The 6,474-nt window shown below is 43.5% G+C and overlaps 1 non-coding gene across 1 annotated transcript; it reads left to right on the top strand.

Moving 5' to 3' along the window:
• The first annotated feature begins 954 nt into the window (after nt 1–954).
• On the top strand, nt 955–1,057 carry LOC115936438 (U6 spliceosomal RNA). The gene has a single exon (XR_004071912.1). It is a non-coding gene; the product is annotated as a U6 spliceosomal RNA (small nuclear RNA).
• The last annotated feature ends 5,417 nt before the right edge of the window (nt 1,058–6,474 follow it).

Raw genomic sequence — 6,474 nt, 5'->3', positions numbered from 1 at the left:
GGCGGGGAAAAAAAATGGTTATGCAGGGCGGAGAATGAGTCAGGGCGCGGCAGGTAGCAGGTAATCTGAATGAGTCAGGGTGGAGCAGGTGATCGGAATGAGTCAGGGTGGACTAGGTAATCAGAATTGAGTCAGGGTGGAGTAGATAATCGAAAAATGTTGCTTTACGAGGAAGTTAAGTTTAAAAGTAGAAGGCAAAGAATTGAACATACTGACATATTGATTCTTTGAAGAGAAATTTAGAACTTATCTCTAACAGCCCGAATAAATAAATAAAGACAATGCATGGTTGCCAGCTTTTTCTTTTACTAATATTTTAAAAAATTGCATCTATGTTTGGCGTCCTCTTACCTCTAAAGGGCAATAACTTCCAAAGAGCATGTGTATGGAAGCTCCAAAAGCGAACGAGAAAGTGTTGTTTTTTTTTCCCCCTGAGAGAGATAAAAGAAGGACGACCCTTTTAATTGAATATTTAGCTTAATGGAATGATTATTACATCTTTCTTATTTTTATAATTCTGTTACAAAGCGGTGAAAAATTTATCAAGATTCGGTAGTGGTCTAAGGATTGATATTTGAGAACCACTGGCCTAAAAGACTTCATGCAAATATTTTATAAATATCTGAGAACTCTGAAATATTTCAGCATAGGGACTTGGAGTTAAAGCACTGTATTCAATGTATTCAAAATGGCCTTTAGGGCCCATTTTAAAGCAAATATTTTGTTTATTAAAAATTGCCATTATTTCACTTGTTTCTGAGTCTTGCGGATTCTTACGGGCCTCTCACATTTGTTTCATCTTTTCCTGGCTTGGGAGGACATTGCCTGATTTGAGCGTCATCACAGCACTTTCCTGAGGGCTGCATGTTTCTTAGGTTGTCTCTAACTGTTGATTGTACAAATTAAGCTTGGGAACCTACCACTTCGTATGTGTGTCCTTGTAAAGTGCATAATGTGCTTCAGCAGCACGTATATTAAAATTGGAACGCTACAGAGAAGATTAGCATGGCCCCTGTGCAAGGATGACACACAAATTTGTGAAGCGTTCCATGTTTTTTTTTTTAACAAATAAAAAGGTACGACCGGGCTCGGTGACTCACGCCTGTAATCCCAGCACTTTGGGAGGCTGAGGCAGGTGGATCACGAGGTCAGGAGTTTGAGACCAGCCTGGCCAACATGGTGAAACCCTGTCTCCTAAAAATACAAAAAATTAGCCAGCCATGGTGGCGGATGCCTGTAATCCATCTTGTTATCCAGCTACTCAGGAGGCTGAGGCAGGAGAATCGCTTGAACTTGGGAGGCAGAGGTTGCAGTGAGCCAAGATTGCGCCACTTGCACTCCAGCCTGGGCGACAAGAGTGAAACTCCATCTCCAAAAAAAAAAAAAAAAAAAAAAAAAATAGATATGAGCTCTGGATCACATTTTTTGAGTTTGAAACCATCTCAATCATTTACTATGTGACCTTGGGAAGGTAATTAATCTTTTTGTGCCCATTTTTTATAAGAATTTGACTGACCATTGCACTTGATTGTGAAAAGAAAGATCCTAAATCCTTGGGTTTCCTGAGCAATAGAAATGTCCTCGTTATTCATGAGCCCTTTGGACCATACCTAAATTAATGCCAGTGAGATGACTCAGGTTGGGAGCTGGTCATGTCAGAAAGACCAAACATGAGACTAGAGGGTTTGAGCTGTGAGTGGGGTGATATCCGTTTGACCTCTTCTGAGGAGATTTGAGGGGCCAGAGATTTAGTTTAATCATGTCACCAATGAGTCCATCAATCATGCTATGTAAGGAAATCCCAATAAAATCTCTGAACACTGAGGCTTAGTGGAGCTTCCTGGGTGGTGAACACATCTATGTGCTGGAAGGTAGCACATCCTAATTCCACAGGGAGAGGGTGCAAAAGCTCTACATTCTGGACCCTTCCAGATCTTACTCTATGGTCTTTTCATGTGACTGGTCCTGACTTGTATACTTACAATTAAGCTGTAATTACAAATATAGTGTATTTCTGAGTTTTAGGAGTGATTCTACTAAGTTATCAAACCTGAGAAGGTTGTGGGAACCCCTGAATTTGTATTCAGTTGGTCAGAAGTATATGGGTAGCCTGGGGACCACTGAACTTGTGACTGTCATCTGAAGCGAGAGCAGTTATTAATGGAATCTGTGCCTCTTAACCCGTGGGGTCTGTGATATCGAATTGTAGTACTGTGGTAACTCAGATTCCTCATTTGTAAAATAAGAATTCACGGCTGGGCGTGGTGGCTCACGCCTGTAATCCCAGCACTTTGGGAAGCCGAGGTGGGCGGATCACGAGGTCAGGAGATCGAGACCATCCTGGCTAACACGGTGAAACCCCATCTCTACTAAAAATACAAAAAAATTAGCTGGGCGTAGTGGTGGGCGCCTGTAGTCCCAGCTGCTCGGGAGGCTGAGGCAGGAGAATGGCGTGAACCCGGGAGGTGGAGCTTGCAGTGAGCCGAGATCACGCCACTGCACTCCAGCCTGGGCGACTGAGCAAGATTCCATCTCAAAAAAAAAAAAAAAAAAGAATTCATAATTACATTTGCCTAATAGGATTATTGGGACACTAATTGTATTAGTACATGCCTAGCTTTGGAAAACTATATAATGTTTGGATGGCAATTCTTCTAAAATTAACAGATAATCAAAAGCACAAACAATTGTTCTGCACCTCTAAACTTCACCTAACAGAAAAAACAGAAGAAAATGTTAAGTATAATTTGAAAAGTGAAGCAATGAAGGGAATTCTTAAGCAGGTAGTAAAACATCTAATGCTACTACATTTAAAACATATATAGAGCTGCCAAAATAGAATAGTGGCACAGAATATAAAATTGCCTTTGCAGAAAAATTATAACTGAGAAAATGATGACAGTGAGAGAAATCTGACATGGCCGACTCCATCTTGCTTCTAGCCTCACAGGTTGGCTGTCTTTGCTCATTCCTGGGTGTGGTTCAAGCTAACTTTGGGAGAAACTTATTTTATAGCTTAAATGATAATAGCCCTTCCCCAGAACTAATCTGTTCTTGTAAAACTAATGAAAGGCCACCAAGTTAGGATGAGAGGGGCTTGAATTCTAAATAAGTACCAGCCATTATTCTGGAGGTCATAAGATTTGCAACTTCCCCAATCACTCTTCTTTTTTTGAGAGACAGAGTCTTGCTCTGTTGCCTAGGCTGGAGTGCAGTGACACAATCTTGCCTCACTGCAACCTTCGCCTCCCGGGTTCAAGTGATTCTCATGCCTCAGCCTCCCCAGTAGCTGGGATTACAGGCATGTGCCACCACACCCAGCTAATTTTTGTATTTTTGGTAGAGATGGGTTTCACCATGTTGACCAGGCTGATCTCAAACTCTTGGCCTCAAGTGATCCACCTGCCTTGGCTTCCTAAAGTGCTGAGATTACAGGTGTTAGCCACAGCACCTGGCCCCAATTACTCTTGAAGATAATATAACTATTGTAGAACCTAAGACTGGCCTTTTGAGATGTCTTTTCAGGTTTTTGCATTTCTGGCAATTGGATGGGCCAACCTGGATCTGCCAACGAGTCCTGTGGCCCTCACCCAGGAACTGACTCAACAAAAGAAGACAGCTTCAATTGCCTATGATTTCATCTCCAACCCCCTACCCTACTCTCTTGTCCACCAAACTATCTTTGAAAAACTCATAACCTCCAAGTCTTTGGGGAAACTGATCTGAACAATAATAAATCTCTGGTCTCCTGTACAGCTGGCTCTGAGTGAATTTAACTCTTTCTCTATTGTAATTCCCCTGTCTTGATAAATCAGCTCTGTCTAGACAGTGGGCAAGGAGAACCTGTCAGGTGGTTACAAATTGAGAGTCCAGAGACAGGCAAGACCCAAAGCACTTACTGTATTTCATTTCATTTTTTTTAGAAACAGAGACTTGCTCTATTGCCCAGGCTGGAGGGCACTGTTGTGATCATAGCTCACTGCAGCCTTGAACTCCTGGGCTCAAGTGATCTTCCTGCCTTAGCCTCCTGAATAGCTGGGAGTATAGGTGTGTACCATTGCACTTGGCACCCAGTGTATTTTAATGGCAGTTTTTCAAATCGTCAGGAAAATATATCCAACAAATGGTGCTAGGACAATTGAATAATGATTTGAATAAAAGCTAAGTGTCTTTAATTCATAGCTCTCACCAATAGAAATCCCATTGTTAAAAAGTTAAAAGATTGAAAATAAATCACTAAAAAATTAGAAGGACTGGATGCGGTGGCTTACGCCTATAATTCCAGCACTTTGGGAGGCCGAGGTAGGAGGATTACTTGAGGCCAGGAGTTCAAGACCAGCTTGGGCAACATAGCAAGATCCATCTCTAAAAAAAAAAAAAATTAGAAGAAAATATGAATATTTTGCTGTCATCAACACAGGTAAGACCTTTCTAGCATAAAAGGAAGGACAAATCATAAATGCACACAAAGATGGAACTGATCTCACAAAAGTAAAAACGTATAGACATTAAGCAAATAACATCAGAAGTGACAAACTGAGAAACATTTACAATATGTATCAGAAATATTTTAAAAACAAGTGTAGTCATCAAGATTGGAAAGATCATAGCATAGACTAGAAATTAGCAAACCTTTTCTGTAAAGAACCAGATGGTCACTGTTTAGGGTTTGTGGGCTGTGCATTCTCTGAGGTGGCTCCTTAGCTCTGCCACTGTGGCATGAAAGTAGCCATAGGCAGCAAGTAAACAGACAGGCATAATTGTGTTCCAATTAAACCCTGTTTTTTCTTTTTTTTGAGACGGAGTCTTGCTCTGTCGCCCAGGCTGGAGTGCAATGGCGCGATCTCGGCTCACTGCAACCTCCGCCTCCCAGGTTCAAGCAATTCTCCTGCCTCAAGCTCTTGAGTAGCTATGACTACAGGTGCATGCCACCACACCTGGATAATTTTTTTTTTTTTTTTGAGACGGAGTCTCGCTCTGTCGCCCAGGTTGGAGTGCAGTGGCACAATCTCAGCTCACTGCAAGCTCCACCTCCCGGGTTCAGGCCATCCTCCTGCTTCAGCCTCCCGAGTAGCTGGGACTACAGGTGCCTGCCACCATGCCCAGCTAATTTTTTGTATTTGTAGTTGAGACGGGGTTTCACCGTGTTACCCAGGATGGTTTCGATCTCCTGACCTCGTGATCCACCCACCTCGGCCTCCCAAAGTGCTGGGATTACAGGCATGAGCCACTGTGCCCGGCCAATTTTTTGTATTTTTTAGTAGAGACAGGGTTTCACTGTGTTAGCCAGGATGGTCTCAATCTCCTGACCTCGTGATCCAACTGCCTCAGCCTCCCAAAGTACTGGGATTACAGGCGTGAGCCACCGCGCGGGGCCTAAAACCCTGTTTATAGACAGTGAAACTTGAATTTCACTTAATTCTCATGTGTCACTTAATGGTTTTCTTCTTTTGATTTTTTTCAGCTATTTTAAAATGCAAAAGCCATCCTTTGTTCTGGCAGCAGGCCACTTTGGCCCACAGGCTGTAGTTTGCTGACCTCTGACGAAGACACAGATTCTGAAAGGGGCCTCTGGGTATGAGCAGGTTTGAGAGGATGGGGGCGGGGGTTGCATTTGGCCCTTGACCATAACTCGTCAGAAAATACATCAGTGGGGATTTAGGACAAAAAGCAGATTGATACTGAGTAGAGAAGGTGGATGTTTTGTGGGTCTGGTCCCGCAAGCAGGCAGGATGGGTTGGAGGGGTGTTCGTTGGGACAATCTCATAATGGAAGAGGGACATCTCAGCCGCCATAATCACATGAATCAATTCCCCTAATAAACCCTCTTTCATCTATGTATGTGTAGGCCCTAGGAGTCTGCCCCAGAGCAGGAGAATGGAGATGGATGCAAGACATGGTGTGGAGATGGAGCTGAATGTTAAGGAAGGTTCAGAATGAAAGTGGAGCCGGGCGCGGTGGCTCACGCCTGTAATCCCAGCACTTTGGGAGGCCAAGGCGGGCGGATCACCTGAGGTCAGGGGTTCGAAACCAGCTTGACCAACATGGAGAAACCCTGTCTCTACTAAAAATACAAAATTAGCTGGGTGTAGTGGCGCATGCCTGTAATCCCAGCTGCTCGGGAAGCTGAGGCAGGAGAATTGCTGGAACCCGGGAGGCGGAGATTGCAGTGAGCCGAGATCACACCACTGCATTCCAGCCTGGGCAACAAGAGCAAAACTCCGTCTCAAAAAAAAAAAAAGAAAGTGGACAGAGACTCTGACTTGTCTCACTGGAAGGGAGCTGGGCCCACGAACAGAAATAGTAGAAAGAAGAGGCAGTGGTGGCAGCCAATGAGGAGCTCGGTTATAGCCATGATTTGAAGTATCAGAAAAAAACTCAGGTGAATAAATGCGAGGGAAAACTGGAGCAAGGTCAGAATAATGATCTCAAAGACATCTCAGGAGTGTCTGCTACAGTCCAGAACTTTGGACA

Source organism: Gorilla gorilla, chromosome 9, assembly GCF_029281585.2.
Source record: "Gorilla gorilla gorilla isolate KB3781 chromosome 9, NHGRI_mGorGor1-v2.1_pri, whole genome shotgun sequence".
In the NCBI taxonomy this organism is placed as follows: Eukaryota; Metazoa; Chordata; class Mammalia; order Primates; family Hominidae; genus Gorilla; species Gorilla gorilla.
This window is presented reverse-complemented; position numbering and strand designations above follow the sequence as displayed.